The sequence below is a fragment of the Emys orbicularis genome, chromosome 1 (genome assembly GCF_028017835.1).
Source record: "Emys orbicularis isolate rEmyOrb1 chromosome 1, rEmyOrb1.hap1, whole genome shotgun sequence".
NCBI classification, from domain to species: domain Eukaryota; kingdom Metazoa; phylum Chordata; order Testudines; family Emydidae; genus Emys; species Emys orbicularis.
In genome coordinates, this window is record NC_088683.1 from 156,727,043 (window position 1) to 156,739,720 (window position 12,678).

The following is a 12,678-nucleotide window of genomic DNA, read 5'->3' on the forward strand; positions in this document are numbered from 1 at the left end:
GATCACAGATGGGTGCAATACTACACAATCTCACTCAACGGATCTGCTATTTTGTTTGCAAACTTTACTCTCCCTAGCATCTCCAGGTGTACTGGCTTGGGCTGTATCTTTTTAGATCGCACAAATGAAGCAGGATTGGTCTAGAACTGAGGTGGGGAACCTCCGGCTCATGAGCCAGATCCGGCCCCCTGCTTAATTTAATCCGGCCCACGGCAAGTCTCCGCCCTGAGCATCAGCGACCCCCCCACGGGGCTGGAGTTGCGAGCTCTGGCTTGCCCCGCTGTGGGGGGAAGTTAGGGTGCTAGGCCAGTCGGTCGGCTGCCCCTGTGGCCCCTAAGTACAGGGGTGATCAAGAAAGCTCCGAGTCCACATGGTCCTACCCCTGCCCACAGGCGCCGCCCCTGCAGCTCCCATTTGCCGGGAACCGCGGGGGCAGCGCCTGCAGGGGCAGACAGCGCGTACTGCGCAGTCGCCTGGCCACATCGTGGCTGCTTCTGAGAGCGGCGCGGGGCCAGGGCAAGCGGGGGAGCCTGCCTTAGCCTCACTGTGCTGCCAACCGGGAGCAGCCTGAGGTAAGCGGCGCCCAGCCAGAGCCTGCACCCCAACCCCCTACCCCAGTCCTGAGCCCACTCCCGCACCCTGAACCCCTCATTTCTGGCCCCACCCTAGAGCCTAGGGGAAGCCCCAAGCCTCCGCACCCCCCCCCCCCCACGGGGCTGTGTGTGGCCCGTGACTGATTTTTTCTGTGGGTCAGTGGCCCCCGATAGAAAAAAGGTTCCCCACCCATGGTCTAGAAAATACTTGGTTGAGGGGAATCCAAGGAAAACTCAAGGTGCTAGAGTAAGGGGTATCGGTGGTTTGGTTTTGTTCAACATCTTCATTAATGATCTGGATGATGAGATGAATTGCACCCTCAGCAAGTTCACGGATGACACTAAGCTGGGGGGAAAGGTAGATATGCTGGAGGGTAGGGATAGGGTCCAGAGTGAGCTAGACAAGTTGAAGGATTGGGCCAAAAGAAATCAGATGGAGGTTCAACAAGGACAAGTGCAGAGTCCTGCACTTAGGACGGAAGAATCCCATGCACTGCTACAGGCTGGGGACCGACTGGCTAAGCAGCAGTTCTACAGAAAAGAACCTGGGGATTACAGTGGACAAGAAGCTGGATATGAGTCAACAGTGTGCTCTTGTTGCCAAGAAGGCTAATGGCATATTGGGCTGCATTAGTAGGAGCATTGCCAGCTGATCAAGGGAAGTGATTATTCCCCTCTGTTCGGCACTGGTGAGGCCACATCTGGAGTATTGCGTCCAGTTTGGGCCCCAGAAAGGATGTGGACAAACTGGAGAGAGTCCAGTGGAGGGCAACAAAAATGATTAGGGGGCTGGGGCACATGACTTATGAGGAGAGGCTGAGGGAACTGGGCTTGTTTAGTCTGCAGAAGAGAAGAGTGAGGGGGGATTTGATAGCAGCCTTCAACTACCTGAAGGGGGGGTTCCAAAGAGGATGGAGCTCGGCTGTTCTCAATGGTGGCAGATGACAGAACAAGGAGCAATGGTCTCAAATTGCAGTGGGGGAGGTCTAGGTTGGATATTAGGAAAAACTATTTCACTAGGAGGGTGGTGAAGCACTGGAATGGGTTGCCTAGGGAGGTGGTGGAATCTCCATCCTTAGATGTTTTTAAGGCCTGGCTTGACAAAGCCCTGGTTGGGATGATTTAGTTGGGGCTGGTCCTGCTTTGAGCAGGGGGTTGGACTAGCTGACCTCCTGAGGTCTCTTCCAACCCTAATCTTCTATGATTCTATGTTGGCATGTCCTTTCACCTGAGTCAGTACAGAACCAAGTTCCCAGTGTAACAGTAGGGGACACTGTGCTGCTGGCAGTGAGATGAGATGCAGAAGTGCAGCCACCTGTTGCTTGCATTCATGAGGGTGAACTGGGAGCACCTTGCACATTGTGGGAAGCTAAAACCAAGTAGCTGGCACCTTCATGCTACTATTCTGCTATTCTTCACTGGCAGAGTCTCATTAGAAGTTACAGCGTTTTCCATACATGAAGGGGTCTCAAACACTCTGCCCACAGACAGCTGGGGGAATTAGCCTGAGTGATATAGAACAGCAGGTGTAACCTTTTTTTGTAGGTTATTGGTTCAAATGCAGCCCGAGTTGGCAGGGACAGAAAGTCATTACCACTTACACATGTGAGGCGGAGCTGTGAGTGTATTTGACTTTTATCTACTTTTCTTAACTATTCACCATGATAGGTTTCATTGCTTAGGCTTAGCTAGTGTCCATAGGAATCAATAACTACATTTTAACATTCTCATTATTTAGCAACTTTAACTGAGTTATCAGTTTTGTCTGTTAATTATTTTTTTTAATTAGCTGAAAGACCAGGGCTAATTGCAACCTTTCTTTAGTAATCCAGCTTTTTGTGACCAACTGCTCATTCCCCTCCTACTCCAGTAAATCCAAAAATGGCCATCTGTGCTTCTGCTGGGCCTAGCCATTGAGTTGTTGTACCCTTGGAAGTGGGCATGTTCCACCCCATGACCCACACAATCTGTCACACTCAGGGTTGGATGCATCCTAGGCTCATTGCACACAGCAGCCTTATGTGGCAGTGCTGTGCTGGAGCACATACTATTAGGGATTGAGAAGGGGGGTGATGGAGCATGGGTGGAGATCAGCCAGTCAGGTATATTGAAACTGGGACAATGCATTGGTTTCAACAACAACAACAACAACAATAATAATAATGTTCTTGTTTATTATTGATAGCCAGAATATAAATATTAAATAATAAATACCTAGGCATTGCTAGACATTTGTGGTGCCTGTGTAACCCACACACCTGCTGTCCTATCTAGTGGCACCGAGACCACTTAAAGAGAGAGAAAAAATGAGTTTGCTCTGCAGCCTTACCTAACTAGCCAGGTGGCTTTTAGCTCATCCGGTAGAGGCTCATGCACTAAGCTCCAGAGGCCCTAGGTTCAATCCCACCCGCTGACGACTGGGGTCTGTCAGTGTTATAAGTGGGGGCTCGTCCCGGATTTCAACTGGGAAGTCTCTGAAGCTCAGGATGTGCTTTCTCAGCTAGGGGAAGTATGTAACCCACACATCTCCTGGGTGTGGTGTTCTGTCCTATCTAGTGGCACCGAGACCACTTAGAGAGAGAGAGATAAAATGAGTCTGCTCTACAGCCTTAGCTAACAGCCAGTTGGCTTTTAGCTCATGCTGTAGAGGCTCATGCACTAAGCTCCAGGGGTCTGAGGTTTGATCCTGCCCACTGACAACCGGTCTGTCAGTGTTACCCTGAGCCTTGAAGATTCTCCTTTATTTTTTCCTTCTTTCCTCCTACAAAGCAAATTTTGGAGCCACCATTCTCCCAACTAAGGATAATGGGATGGGATCCCTCTTCAGAAACTGTTTATAGCTCTCCATTATTCATCCAAAAAGGGGGCTATTAAACAAGGCACTTCCTCTACCAGGTGAGCCAAAGGGTCAGCTCCGGGAACCAGGCTACTCAGGTTGTCTTAATCTGCAAGTTGCTGCCTCTGACATCTGTGAGCGAAGGTTGGGCGCGAGCACCTTCTTTACCCAAACTAAAAGCTATCCGTTTGTCTCCCTACCGAAGTAAGTACCCTGCCCTACAAAGGATAACCTCTCCCTGTGATGCATGTAGCCAGGAAACCGTGAGGCCTTTTATTTTCTGTGTACTATATCTTTACATTTGTAATCATCCTGTGTGACACTTTGTCCCCACCTTGTTACAGAGGAGACACCTGCACACTGGGCTCTCATCTGGAGACTTCACTTCTGTTTGAGCTTAAATTAATGCAGATAACAAAAACAAAGTCCTTGCAGACGGACAACGTATTTTCTTTTATTTGATGTAGTGCATACACCTGTCACTGATGCTCTTCAAGGCACTGTTTGTGGGTGCCTTGAATCCTGTGTATAAACCTCAGGATCTACAGTGAGTTTGGGTTTAGAGCTGGTTGTGGTACAGGGATTGCAATGCACTGCTAGCACTGGTGGATGAGCTGCTATCAGGGTCAAGTGCCCATGCCAATTCTTTCAGACTTGGCTGCATTCAATGCCAGTGACTACGAGGAGTTGTTCTGCCTGGATACCCCGGCAGGGTGGATAGTGCTTCTATTCATGAGCAGCCCTATGTGCCGTACATTTATTTAATGAACGTAGTCCCTTTTTCTGTTCACAAATTATTTGCCAACAGACTTCAACTGGCATGCATTGTTCAAATGGTTCGACAAATACACGTTTTCTGCAAACATACTTCAGCCAACAGGTTGTTCACAAACTCTTTGCCACTGCTATTGCTTCAAGTGGTCATTGTTCCTAATTAGCCATTTGGGCTGCATGGTTGGCCATGGCTTTGGCTGGATGGCTTTGTTCTGTTCCTGAGTGAATGACTCCCAAGCCCACTAAGAGATTTCAAAATGGCTGTGTGATACCGCAGAAGCAAATGCTCCAGTGGATACACATTCACACAGACAGTCATGACAGTTTCCCTTTCTGCAAACATTCTTGCTGACAAAATTTCACTAGCGCAAAAGTTTATGAAAAGCAAATAGAAGGCGGCAAATATGAGGATTGGGGCCAAACCTGGGAGGCCTTTGTGAGGTTTTGAGTAAATGTTCCTGAATAACTTCTAGCAGTACACAGCCAGCTCCACTCCTTTCTTTGTTGAGATCCCAGGTTTCCCTTGGCTCCCCAAGGTCAGGACTCTCACTGCCTCCCTCCCTGCCTTCTGGTGCTGGCTGAGGTCGAGGCGGGGTGGAATCACCAGGGAGTCTCTTCACGCACCCCTTACAGGTCTGGGGAGAGGAGCAGCTGGGATTCTCTTTACCCATAGGCCAGGGGTGTCAGCAGAGTCTCTCTCCACACACACCCAAGGCCTGGGGAGATAAGGCTGGGAGCCGAGGAGGAGATGCAGAGGTCTCCAACAACCTCCAATATTTCTAACAACCTCTTCCTGGCCAAACTTCAGGGCCAGTTCTCCATCCTCCTCCTCCTTGACCTATCGGATGCCCTGGACACTGCTGATCACATCTTGAAATCCTCCCATCTCTTGGCTTTTCATGACTACATCCTCTTCTGGTTCTCCTCCTACCTCTCACATTACTCCTTCAGCATCTCAGGAGAAAGTCATTGGCCCTGAGACATGGTAAAGCCTTGCCACAGAGATGAAGAACTCTCCTGTGTTTCACTGATAACTCATAGGGGTTCTGTAACTAATAGTTCTATATAAAGAGTGAGAACCCCTGATAGCAGAGCGTAGGAGGCATTCCACTGTGTTTGGGAAGTGGACTGTAACCTGCTCATTGAAGAGTCTGGCTTTGTGAAGTGATGTAATGGGTGCTGTAATCCTGACCACTGCTCCCCTCTCCTTCCCCAATTGTTTAATTAGCTCTGAAATGACAAACCTGGTCTACATGCTTGGTCAAGTGGCAACTTTCATTCAGTTGTCGGTGAGAGCAACAGGATGTTTCTTTAGGTTCATTTCACACTGGGTCACATCAACCTCAAGTTATTTGCTTCCACTGAAATCCTGATTGTTAGAATCACACCCATTTTTCATCAATGGAAAACTACCAAATAAATATAATATCCATTTTAAAACAAAAAAAATAACGTATGAGACAGTGGCCGTATAGGAAAGAAACACTTTATAATTTTAAATAATCATAATGATCAGACAGCCATAGTAATTGTATTGGTAAGAAAGCATGTATACCCTATGTTTTCATTAAGCTACTATAGGAAGAAGTTTAGAGCAAAGGACTGGCCACCGGGAGAATCAGGTTCTGCTCACAGCCCTACCACAGATTTTGGACAAGTCTTATAGCATTCAAGTAATCAGAATGTTCAAACCTGGGGATCTAAAGCTAGGACCTCAAATCTAGGGGGGGAGGGATAGCTCAGTGGTTTGAGCATTGGCCTGCTAAACCTAGGGTTGTAAGCTCAATCCTTGAGGGGGCCATTTAGGGATCTGGGGCAAAACTCTGTCAGGGGATTGGTCCTGCTTTCAGCAGGGGGTTGGACTAGATGATCTCCTGAGGTCCCTTCCAACCCTCATATTCTATGATTCTACAGTGGCACCTAAATGAGTGGCTGGATTTGGAGAGGGGGTGAGCCATTGAAGTCAATGGGAACAGCAGATGCTTAGCACCTCTGAAAATGAGACCACTGGATGGCAGCCATAGTCTTTTCCAAGCCAATCCTTGCTCTCCCATGGCCTTCATCCCCTCTGACCTGTCCTGCTTCCTGCACCACAGCTGGGCACGTTCTCTCAGTGGCTTCCCTAATGGGGAACTCCTAATAGCTGCATAAATGGAGTGTTTTAGAAGCTGTACCATGGCCTGAAAAACAAACTACAAACTTCTGCACACCAGGAAATGCACAGTTAAGGTATTGCTGCACATAGAACACAAGCACATATCCTTAACTCTGACCCCTTTAGCCCCCTACCCCGAGGAGTCCCTGACATTCATCTTTGTGCCTTTGTCTCTAGTGCCTTTGTGTCCAGTGTGATCTCTGCCAAGCAGCAGCAAGTACTCCCTGGATCAGTGGTGCTGCCCTAAGGATCATGTGTCATGGGGGACTGTATGAATAGGAGTCCCGATTTGGAGCAGTGGTTGGCACAAAGAAAATGGCAATTTTTGTTAGGATGGGCAAGGTATTGGAATGTTCCCAGTTCCCTACCACAGCACAGGAAAGCCCTGTACAGACATTAACTAATTTATCATCACATCAGCCCAGAGCAGCATAGGAATAAGTGTTGTTATCCTCATTTTGCAGGCATTTGCAGGCTTCCCCCAAATCCAAACTCACACAGGCTCCCTCACCCCAATCCACACACAAGGGACAGGGCACAGAGTCCCCCACACAAATTCAGGCTCTCCTATCTCACACAAGCAGCTTGCACTCCTCTGCTCTCCCCACAGGTCTTCTCTCTGTTCTCCTCTCTCCCCCTTTGCCTCTTAGAGCCGCCCCTCCATGTCAGAGCAGGAAGAGAAAGTGCTGCAGGGTCTGTGCTTCCTGCTAGCCTTTGCAGGCTCTGCAGGCTGCAGCATAGCAGACCTGGCACCAGTAGCCAGGATGGGGAGGGGATGGGAAACAGGAAATGGTTTGGTCCAGGGGCATTAAATGGAGAAAAGCAGCAATAAGAATGCATGTTTTAGGGGAAGAAGAAATGGCTGTTGCATTTTAAGTCCCCAGATGTAGGGTGGGCAGAGTTGGGAGAATCACCAGGGAGGAAAAAAGTTGGGTGTCAGAGAGGGAACATGCACTACCCTCTACTGTGATAGAGCCTATGGCTCCACATGACTACTTTGGTACTAAGCATGGTATCGGGAGATGCTGGGGAGCATGCCCAGTTCAGATGGGGTCTGTGAGGAGGCTCAGTGGGGATGAGGAGCATGCTCAGTGTAGATTGAAGGTCTGTTGATTTTAGCAGCAAGCCTCTAGCAAACTCTACTGAGTATAATACAGACCCCTAATGGTGATTTTTGCCATTTTCTAACTTGGCCATATCTGAATGGATTTGCATGGGACCAGCAAAAGACCCCTCTCTGACCTAAGGACTATACCCCTTCCAATTTTCACATCCCTGCTGCAAATTTTGGAGGCTCTAAGAATTCCTCAAAAAAAAAAGTTGGAAATGTTTTTATAATGGGACATGTTAGGCAACCGTAACATAGGAGTCAAGGCTACTGTCCTATAATACTGAAAAAGCCATGCCTTGTGTATGATGGGAAGCCTGATCATGTCCTGTTGGCTTCCTCATACCTCAACTTTCCCCACCTGGAGTCACCACTCCTTACCTGAGTTCAGCTATTTAAGCAGAGTAGTTGGAACTTAGACAAATGTATTTCAAAGGGAAAGAGGCTGCACTGAATACTGCATTGAATTGTTATGCACCCTACGCTTCGCCTGTCTGAACCAATCCCATTACCATGGCTTCCCTGGGTCAGATCATTTTCTGGAGGTACCGTACAGTCTTTATCTGCTTTTGGAGATAAGGGAGGGAGGGAATTGTTCTGTGTTTATTTAATTATGGGAGGTCTGGGCTCCACTGCCACATCTGGCTATTGTGCTGTCCTCCCTTGGGGACTTTTGTTCAGCTTTGGCAAGGGAATCCTTTGCCATTTGGCTCAATATCATGCTCTTGGGCTGCTTTTAGTGTTTGTATGTTTTGAGTTGTTGTGTGGAAAGTATGAATGCCAAGCCAGTCATTGATATAAGACAGACTTAAACTGGTGTAGTCATGCTCCCAGATCCCAATGGGATATAGTTAGTGATTACAGCAAAAATGAAAACTTATTTCCAGTGAAATGAGTAAGTCTTGCTTACAGCATTTCAGAGCTGCATGTTATTAGAAGGGAGGGATGTAAATGGCATTGGAGAGCCTCTATATTTCCTCTGTCAGCATTTGGAAAGTTGTGCAAATCTCCCCCAAATCAGTGTATTAGAGAGAGTAATCCACAATCCATACTGCAGTATATTTTCTGTGTCCCTCCGCACAACAGTTTATTCCTGTGTAAGAGCTATGCTGATGAGGAGGTGTAAGGAAAAGAAAAAGGATTTCGTCTGTTTGTTCAATAACGCTTCTACCTTTTGATCTATTTGGCAAAGCCACAAATCAAAATCAAATATACACAGAGAATAGATATCCTGGGAGATTCATAATGGGATACAAAGTCTCAGGTCGCCTCCAGGTCAGTAATGGCTTAAAATGATTTATATCAGACAGCAATTTGGTGGCTCCCATGTGAAATGAATTGGAAGACTCAGTCGAGTTTCTAATGGACAGATGCCAGTCTCATAAAATCACTACCACAAATAGCGCTTTGCTGACTGTCTTTGCAGAGAAGCCAATTGTTTAATAGGGCATGGACATTGAACTCTTTTTCGTCTCCCTAAACATGGCTGTTCTGGGCTGGATTAAAGCAGGTTAGCACAGTGGCATGTAGGAAGCCTATACTAATATTTATTCTGTTGATAGGACTTCAGTTCTCAAGGCTATCAGTCCAGCACTAAATTCCCCAGTGGCAGAATGCCCAGTGCATGAAACTCTTAGAACAACCTAGTTCCTGCGAACCTTGCCACATTTTCCTGAATTCCTTGTGTGAGGAATAGCCTCCTCCTGCTACGAGATAAATAATCACTGTATATATAAAGTACCTGACCTGGCCTGCCAAGGTGCTCAGGTCACTGTACATCAATTTCATAATAAACTGTGAAAGCAACAATATAATACTCTGTAGTGATAGTAGTATAATGTAATATCATAAATGTCAAGTGAACGTCTTATTTTCTGTGCATTTGGAACGCACATAACAAGCTGCTCTGTTATTAATGGGCGTGTAGTCCTGACTAACTACCTACAACCAGCCTGACTGGTTTTGTCAGAGGAACAAATGAGCCCTCATCCCTTAATTCTTTCAGAATAACCACACTGGCTGTGTTGGCTAATGTCTGCTTCCTATGGACAGTAATGTCCAGCTGAAGCAGCAGAAGGAGACACCGGAAACAGTGCTTATGCTTCCCAGAAAAGAAGGGCTTCTGAAGGTCCCTACCTCTTATCCAGGGCCGGCTCCAGGTGTTTTGGCCGCCCCAAGCAGCCAAACAAAACAAAACAAAACAAAAAGCCGTGATCGAGATCTGCAGCGGCAATTCGGTGGGAGGTCCTTCGCTCGGAGCAGGAGTGAGGGACCGTCCGCCAAATTGCCGCCGAACAGCTGGACGTGCCGCCCCCCTCCGAAGTGGCCGCCCCAAGCACCTGCTTGGTAAGCTGGTGCCTGGAGCCGGCCCTGCTCTTATCACTAAGCTTGATGTTTCAGATGGTTAGAAATGGCTAGGGAGAGTTAACTCTTTGCATCCAGGTTAGAATTGGAGATGTAGGGGAATTAAAATCCCTGCTGTTTATCACAAGTCAACTGATCCTCTTTATCTATCAAATGTCCCAAAACTTCTTCAACATAGTTAAAATTGCCCAGCGCTGCCTGGTGCCCTTCCAGAAGATGGAGAATGGCTAAACTTAAGCTTCTGAAAGCCAGGAAAGCCTTCAGTCACAACACCTTGTGCTCTGGTCCCATTAGAATGGATAACATGGTTTAGTGGGGATTGTGCTCGAATACCACACAGCATGAGGTCAGAAATTGAAAGCATAGTCCACTTTCCCCATCTGGCTAGTAAGAAGTGTAAGGACAGAGCCAGAGATGTCCTATTCTGGTCTGTTACGAATACTGCCATGGAAGAGAAGATCCAAGAGTGGAGAAAGCAAACTGCAAAAGAACCGTTGAAACCATGTGAGATTCCTGATTGCCCTTGCTCATGTTTGGTTCAGATCCATTTGAAGTCAATAGAAAAGATTACCTCTTATTGTGGACTACTACACATTTTTAAAAAATTGAATTGTTGCAAAGCACATCAAGTAGCAGATTGTGAATCACACTTTGTAACTCACTATGGGACTCCAGCTAAAATTAATAAAGGATCAGAGGCAAAAATTTCAAAAGTAACTAGGGATTTGGGGTGCTTTAATTTTTGGATGTTCTATTTAGGGTACCCAAAGGGACTGGCTTTTTCAGAGGGTGAGTACTCAATACTTTCTGAAAATCAGACCCTTTTAAAGGTGTTTCTAGCTGGGCACCCAAAATTTGAGAAACCCCAAATCACTAGATGCTTTTGAAAATCTCAGCTGCAATTCACTAGAGGTTCTTTTGACAATCCTCTTTGCTATATCAGTTTGTGCTCTGGTGGATTAAGGATTCAGCTAAAACATCACGTCTCACTTACCCTTGGGAGCAGAAAGGTAAAAAGCTTAGTGCCAACATCTAACAAGCTTCTTGAGCTAAAGTCAGTTAACCTTGAAGTAGTTGCAAAAGAGCTATTCACTCGGAAGCTGGAAGTCATATTACAACACTTATGGTAAAAAGATTTACCTCAACTACAAGTAGTAGAATGATTCCAAACAGGAAGTGGTCCAAATCTTTAGAGGAGGATGGCAGGCCTGATTGTTTCTCCGGTGTATCTAGGGCAGGGGCCGGCAAACTTTTTGGCCTGAGGGTTTGGGTTTCGGAAATTGTATGGAGGGCCGATTAGTGGAGGGGGTCGTGGCCCGGCCCCCATCCCCTATCCGCCCCCCCAGGACTCCTGCCCCATCCAACCCCCCCTGCTCCCTGTCCCCTGACCACCCCTGGAACCCCTGCCCCTGACTGCCCCCCACCACCCCATCCAACCCCCCCTCTCATTCCTGACGGCCCCCCCAGACCCCTGCCCCATCCAACCACCCCTTCTCCCTGTCCCTGACTGCCCCCTGCCGCCCCATCCAACCCCTCCTCTCATTCCTAACTGCCACCCCCAGGACCCCGCCCCCATTCAACCCCCCTGTTCCCCGCCCTCTGACCGCCCCGACCCCTATCCACACCCGCGCCCCCGACCACCACCCCGAACTCCCCTGCCCTCTATCCAACCGCCCCACTCCCTGCCCCCTTACCACACTGCCTGGAGCACTGGTAGCTGGTGGCACTACAGCCGCGCCGCCCGGCTGGAGCCAGCTATGCCGTCACTACTGCGCAGCACAGAGCACCGGGTCAGGCTGGGCTCTGCAGCTGTGCTGCCCCAGGAGCTCGCAGCCCTGCTGCCCAGAGCATTGCGCCGGCGGCAGAGCGAGCTGAGGCTGCGGGGGAGGAGGAACAGCAGGGGAGGGACCGGGGGCTAGTCTCCTGGGCCAGGAGCTCAGGGGCTGGGCAGGAGGGTCCCGCGGGCCGGATGTGGCCCACGGGCTGTAGTTTGCCCACCTCTGATTTAAGGGAAATATCCCCTCCCTCACATCTATAGGGCCCCTGGCACTCACCTGTTGGAGCTCTAATACCCAGCAACCACCTATATTCCTTTAACTGCTGCTGTCCGCATGTTCTACTATATCAGACAGTATTGCTGCATACAGGGCTCATACAGCTTCAGGGATGGATGAAGACTAAATGTGGCTCCGATCAAAGTCATGGGGCCTAAAATTTGCTCATGTATTTTGAGGGTGGTGGTGACAGTCACACCACTTGTGAGCCCCTTCAGTTAAAGAATTTGGGAGCCCATTCGGAAGGAAGTTTGATTCTGTTTTAATCTGCTTTAATCTGATTACACCAGACTTCCTCACCAAGGGCTGGCAGGGAGGACTCTGTGGGGCACTGAATACTTGCCACACTAGTAACCCACCTAGGTCTGGTATCAGATGGGGGTGTGATGCTGACAGGCCAGGTGCCAGCTCATGCCAGAGCCTCAGACCGCATAAGGTGGCTCCAAAGTAAGGGGCTCGGGTCTCCGGGACCGTTCTGGCAGAAGGACACTTTCCAGGATAGTAAAGCAGAGAAGAGCACATACTTGCCAGAAACGCAAGGACGAGCTGAAGTTCCAGAGACAGTCACAGGCAGTACTGTGAGACACCAAACTGAGAGGGTGGTGGGGCGGCAGGCCCCTTTATACCAGCACTATGAGTGCGCGACTCCAGGGCTAACCCGATGGATACCTCTGAGAGAGAACTTTCCGGCGGCTGTTCTCAGGGTGAGCACACACCTACTTTGGAATGGCCGTGAGCAACACATTTCAAAGAACAAGAGTTATGGAAGGTCAGTAACCGTTTTTTTCTGATGG